A 6,714-nucleotide genomic window follows, 5' to 3' on the forward strand; every position below is an offset into this window, starting at 1 on the left:
TGCAATTACAGAAGAGGTTTTATTATGCTAGCTTAAGCCAGGGCTCAAGTCCTCAGGTGCTTAACTGCGTGCACCATCTTGGAAAAGAGCACCCACAAAAGAAATTCCAAAGTATTTATTTACAGGTATACGTAACGGGGCGTTCCCAGCCCTGCCCTCCCCCTTCCATCAATCCACTGATTGGCTCATTTGAGGTAGGCTGGCAGTCTGGTCCTTTGCGTAGTTCCCGCCCTGGCCGTGTTGTCCTCCCCTCGGAGGTTGGGCTTGCTGTGCCGCTCCCGGGTTGGCTAGCTTCTGTTTCTGGGTACATCCTACTTTGAACTACTAGGAAACATGAAACCACAGCCTGCCCGAGATTGTGGTACCAGACACAGGGGGCAATTTGGCTTTACACTAGCAGTGATGAAGGAGGTGTACTTTCAGTGAATAAGATTGGGGAATTATATTTCTGCCATTCTGTGAGAGGTGGGATATGTAACTGAACAGCCCCACCCAGGTCCTGGTTGGTGATAGAGTGCACCACGTGAAACTTTGGCACCTCAGAATTGCAGCTTGTGTGATCATGAATATTTTCCCATAATGGCAGGATGAAGACAGTTTTAAATATGTATGAAACTGAAGGCAATGCTTGACTGTGTAGTAGTTAACTTCTCCAAATATCTTCCTGAAATGATACACAATAATTTCACAACTATGAAACTACTTCACAAAGCCAAATCACTGGCATTACTCCAATATAAAGAATGCAGAAACTGCAAAGTAACTGAGGAGAGATAAATAAATAGAGAGAGAGAGAGACCTCATCCTAGGGTCCTTCGCATTCCTTCCTTTGTGATGAGGGAAGGCAAACGTAGACACTCTTGATAAGACAGGAGACAGGCTAACATGACCTCCTAGAATCTGATCATCAGAAGGATAAATTCATTTCATGCTTTCATCTAAAGGGGCTGAGAAGAAACAATAGGAATACATTTCAAACTTTGTGTAACCTTTAGGGCTCATCTTGACAGTGGGTTTGGTGTTTGGTTTCATGCTTTAGAGAGGGCCAGTGTGATTTAAAGGGAAAGGTGGCTCATAAAGGGATAAGTGCATGACTAAAAAGGAAAGGTGAAATTCCAAAGGGTGGTAGCCTTTCAGTGGGCAACTCCTGGTGGAGAACAAAGCAAGAAAGACGTGGTGCTGGAAGAAGGAAAGGGACAATTTGGAAATACTTCAAGAAAATAAAATCCCTGCAGTTGGAAGACGCACAGTCATTCCATCTCATAAAACAACCAGCCAAACAATAGCAACACATTATCAGGAAAATGTCAATAATTCTTTGTGTGTGTGTGCTTGATATGGCATTCTCTTTGTAATAAGATTCCCAAACCTGAAAAATATCACTTTTCTTTATTAAAATTAGCACGAGGAGTCTGCATTGGCTGCACAGTTGGAGGAATCATTTTATTATTGCTGCTTTTATCTCATGGTTGCCATTTATACCACTGTTCTGCTTTCCACGTTCTTTACCAGGTAACTATATAAAAGTATGATTTCTTAAATAAAAAGACAGTAATCATCTTTCTTTCACATTCTAAGAGCACCACTAAACTACATCTCTTTGGGAATTTCTGGTGGTCTGTTATAGAGTTACTGTTATTGAAATACTATTCATTAAGCTTATATTTAATTATTATATTTAAATATTAGACTTCCATTAGTATGTATTTTTTTCATTATTTTCTTCTAGAAAGGAAATGCTTTTCTGTCTGTAGCTCATAATTTCTCTTAAAATAATGGAGCATATTTAATTTAATACACTTAGATTTATTTTATATATATACTACCACCTAAATATACTGTTTTATAAAATAATAATATTCAAATTCTTTTGGAAAGATTAAAATTGCACTTAAAGTTTGAGAAATATTATTGTCTCCTAAAAAATACAATTTTAGATGCTAGAACTACTCTCTTGAATAAAGTAGCCACTTCCCACACTTAAATTTTAAATTAAATATTAAAATGTAATTTGCTCAATCAAAGTAACCACACCTCTTAGTGATTAAAATATTTTAACTTTTGTATATTTAAACATTTCTTTTTTGCCCTTCCAAAACAAATAGGGTTCATGAAGTGTGTATGTTTGAAGTCTTTAGAAAGTTTGTGGGAAAATGTCATTAAAATATAATGGAGCATTTTTGTCAACTCTTAAAGTCCCTCATATGCTTATCTCTGTCTTAGTTATTTAAAATATTTCAATGATGTCTTTGTTTGTTATATTGGTACAGAAATGAAAACTGATGAAAAAAATCAGCAACAAAGCTCTTCTGATGTTGATCTTAAGCTTCAGGAAGCTAAACCTGGCATCAAGGATCTTTTCGCATCTCTTTGGGTAAAGTTAAATGTTTTTTCATCAATAAACCAATTAAGTTGACTTGTACAGTTATCTAATACTGGATTGAAGAGAATAATTCTAAATTGGATGTTTTTTTATTAGTCTTTTTTTCGCTATTAGAAAAGGTAGCTTACTTGTATTTATTTACTAAGTTTTTGTGGCCTTAAAAACAAACAAAACTCAATAGTTTTATTTCCAGATATTCTACATATTATACCATTCAATATTTCAATCATGTAAAGAAGAGTTTTACAAAATTACCAAATCAATTTTAGAACATTTTCTTCTTTCTTGTACTCAGTGTTATAAGCTCCCCATTTCCTCCTAGCCTCCCCTGTCATACTCCCAGGAAACCATTAGTCCAGTTACTGTCTCAATAGATTTATCTATTCTGAATTGCATATACAGAAAACATCCCAAACAGCCCCCTATGCCACCCCCAAATTCCACTAAAGCAAAAACTAACAACAATCACAAAGTAAAGCTGATGAAAATCTTAATTAAAAATAGAAAATATAAAAAAGTAGAACAAATTTAAAATGGGTCTAAGGTGAAATCAAATGATAAGATATTAAATTTTAACCTAACTACATCTGCAATAAACTACTTTCCAATGGACTCTACATGATAGCAGGACTCTTCACATGCTCTTCAATTTACAGAGAGGGGAACCTAGTCCTAGGGCCTACATGATCCAATCGGCATTGCCAAGAAGTTGTCTAGTGTCAGAGACTGGTACCAAGTGTTTTCCTTTTTCTATTTCTTTTTTCAAGGATGAGTTTTTAAAGTTTTATTTAAAAAATGTTTAATCTGTATATAATTCACATGTCATGCAATTCGGTGGTTCAATTGTATTCCGAAGAGCTGGGTAATCATCACCACAATCACTTTGAGGACATTTTCTGTTTTTGTACTCATTGTTGCTAGGCCCTCTTTCCCCCTAACTCTCCTTACCACACCGCCAAGTAATGATTAACCTAGTCAATGACTCATTAGTTTTCACATCCAAAAAATCCCCCATATAAAACAAAATTAAGATATCAAATGAAACAAACAAACATTGATGACAAAATAAAATACAGAAAAACTGCAATTGAAAAGATAGTGTGAAATATTAACAGCTAGACTTACCTGGCAGGGGAGATGCCATGATCACGAAGGTGGTTTTCCCAGAGTGAGGCTCATCTATTGCACTCTGGATGTGCTGACCCCTGCAATTTCCCCAAATGTGGGAAACAACTGCACACTTTATGGCAGTGGGGGACCGTGTTCACACTTTCCCTTGCGTTAAAAAAAAATTAAAAGCTAGAACACATTATTTTGTGCTATTTTTTACCCTTGGGTGCAAATAAAGCATTTAATGACAGGCAGGAATCGATACTATGTTATTCACTGTGTTCAAATGCATTAGAAGACAATTTTAGATATTTAGAAATATTCCCTCCAACATGCTTAATGCAAAAGATGTATAAGAGCCATTTATTTCTACATGTGAGTAACAAAAACTGTAATACAGATGTATCAGACCCAAACCAAGGTCATCCAGTCAATAGGAGAGAATAAATGCAACAGGACAGGGCACAACTACCCCTGAAGGTTTCCAAGACTGTCCTTATCTATGGGAATAGACTTACCATTCGTGCTGTTCATAGCTGCTGCTGGTTGGTGCTATTGAGTCCGTTCCAACACAGCATGGCCTTATCACAAGAGAAGAGACATCGTCCAGCCCGGCACTGTCCTCATAATTGTTCCTGTGCTTGGTCCATGGATGCAGCCACTGTGCCCTTCACCTTGTCTGCCTGCCTCTTTTTAGCTGCCCCTCGACTCTACAAAGTATGATGTCCTTCTCTAGGGACCGGTCTCACCTGAAAACATATCTAAAGTATGTAAGACATCCAAATGATATGTGTTTTTTTTAAAGCCTTTACGATAAAGATGGCTTTGTTATGCTTTGTTCTTGAGAAGTCTAGGCCAGCATGCCCTGCTTAACAATTTACAAATTTAATATATTTCAAAAGAGGGTAAGACTAATAATTGTTTATTATTTGACATTCTTTAAGTCATCTCATGATAATTTAATGGGAAATTCTTTTATTTGTGGTGGTAAATAAAACAATGCTGTATCAGACATTTGGATTAGCTGAAATATGACATTTTAATTTTTTTGAGACTTACTTTCCTCAGCTTAGAAATTGACACAATAACGATACCTTCCTCACAGGAAATAAAGTACATAACACAGTCCATAATCTGAAGTAAAATTTCTTTCTCTATATATAACTATTATATATGAACACCAACTGGAGATGTTTCTGACTTGAGATTAGACAAACTGCACAAGGAAAAATTAGGGAGAAACTTCATAACATGCTTTCCTCTTAATAAGAGAACGGATAGTAAGTATAAAGTAAGAATATTTTTAATAGGATTAGTGATGAGAGCAATGTGACGAATGTGATTTTGACTAAATAATTATTGGGTCCTTCCTTTATTAATCTTATCATTCATACCTCCTAGCTTATTGAGTTTAGCTGTCATCAGTTACTTACAGTCCAATGTTGGTTAGCAGCTCTGGGTAAGGACTGATGGAAAACCATTCCAGCAATTGTATCATCATTATATGGCTTAGTGAAAAAGACGTGGTTGGAATATGCACCTTTTGATTTTTGAGGCATCTATTTTATTTAAGAGTCTGTTTTATTCATTGTGAAATTATTAGGGCAACCAGAAGTATAGCAAGTTTTAGAATAAGTTCCCTCTAGTAGTACCATTTTTTCCTCACTAGTATTTATTAAATAATCATCAAGTAAGGAATGAGAGCATTTAATTAATGCATCAACAAAGGTAATTTGAAAAGTGCTAAAAATAGATAAAATAAAAAAGTAAAATAAAAGAGAATTCAGAACATATATAAAATAATTAAATTGTCATTTTTATACTATTAATTTTGTTAAACTTTATCAATTTAAAAGTAGGTAGTGTTAAGCTGAAGAATAGAAAGTCATAGAATAGTTACTAAGAAAAAAGATTGCTATTACAGTTACAAGAGTAAAATGAATACAAAACATTTTTGAACGTTAAAAACAAAAACTTAGAGGTTAGTTCAATAAACCATGAAAAAGAAAAAAACAAAGGAAATAAAATCTATTATCTCAAGTATTAAACTAGGAAGGAGGTAAGGAATAAGATTTCAGAGTGGAAAATCTACTTTGTAATATGTGGAGAAGAGGGATCGATATATTTTTCCTCTTCTATCTCATGCCCTCAATCATATATATTAATAGCACAGGTAAAGTTTACAAAATTTGACTCATATGATCAAGTAAATATAAAAAAAACATTGTAATATGAAAGAATTTTGTGAACACTGAAGGACAAAAGTAATGTGATATGTGTATTCATTGTTCGGTGTACGTGTCAATAGATGACAGAATCTAGCAGATGAAAACTATCTGCTAGAATCTGAAATATTTTAAGGTCTTACTGATAGTTAAAATACTGAATTCCTTTGGGAAGCAAATGCATCACTACAATAGAACGTAGAATCGATTAACATTCGTTTTTCAATATTGTGATTTTTGTTATCTTGTCACAACTACTTATCCTAAGATCTGTTCTACTAGTTCTAGTTTCCGAGTTGGCCACTATGACTAAATAAATTGGCTTTCGTAGAAGCAGAGCAGGTAATATTCCAGCAAAGTCAGCTGAATCATTTTTAAGCTTGTAACAAATCACATTTTTGAGGGCAAGTATTTTCTTTCCTCTGATTGAAAGTTTTGAAGAAAGAAGTCATTATTTTTTAATCATTTTATTGGGGGCTCATACAATTCTTATCACAATCCATCCATCCATTGTGTCAAGCACATTTGTACATTTGTTGCCATCATCATTCTCAAAACATTTGCTTTCTACTTGAGCCCTTGATATCAACTCCTCATTTTTCCCCTTCCCTTCCCACTGCTCCCTCCCTCATGAAACTTGATCATTTATAAACTATTATTTTGTCATAATTTACACTGTCCGATGTCTCCCTTCACCTACTTTTCTGTTGTCCATCCCCCAGGGAGGAGGCACTACCTAGATTCTTGTAATCAGTTCCCCCTTTCTACCCCACCTTCTCTCCATTATCCAGGTATCACCACTCTCACCAGTGGTCCTGAAGGGACCATCTGTTCTGGATTCCCTGTGTTTCCAGTTCCTATCTGTACCAGTGTACATCCTCTGGAGATTTGTAAGGTAGAATTGGGGTCATTATAGTGGGCGGAGGAAGCATTTAAGAACTAGAGGAAAGTTGTATGTTTCATCATTGATACCCTGCACCCTGACTGGCTTGTCCC

The 6,714-nt window shown here is 35.3% G+C and overlaps 1 non-coding gene across 1 annotated transcript; it reads left to right on the forward strand.

The window, feature by feature from the left end:
• Window positions 1-3,500: 3,500 nt before the first annotated feature.
• LOC115873953 lies at window positions 3,501-3,662 on the forward strand. Its single transcript, XR_004048721.1, has one exon. It is a non-coding gene; the product is annotated as a U1 spliceosomal RNA (small nuclear RNA).
• The last annotated feature ends 3,052 nt before the right edge of the window (window positions 3,663-6,714 follow it).

This window comes from Echinops telfairi, unplaced genomic scaffold (assembly GCF_000313985.2).
Source record: "Echinops telfairi isolate 266 unplaced genomic scaffold, ASM31398v2 ScPeMD7_7469;HRSCAF=8507_1, whole genome shotgun sequence".
In the NCBI taxonomy this organism is placed as follows: domain Eukaryota; kingdom Metazoa; phylum Chordata; class Mammalia; order Afrosoricida; family Tenrecidae; genus Echinops; species Echinops telfairi.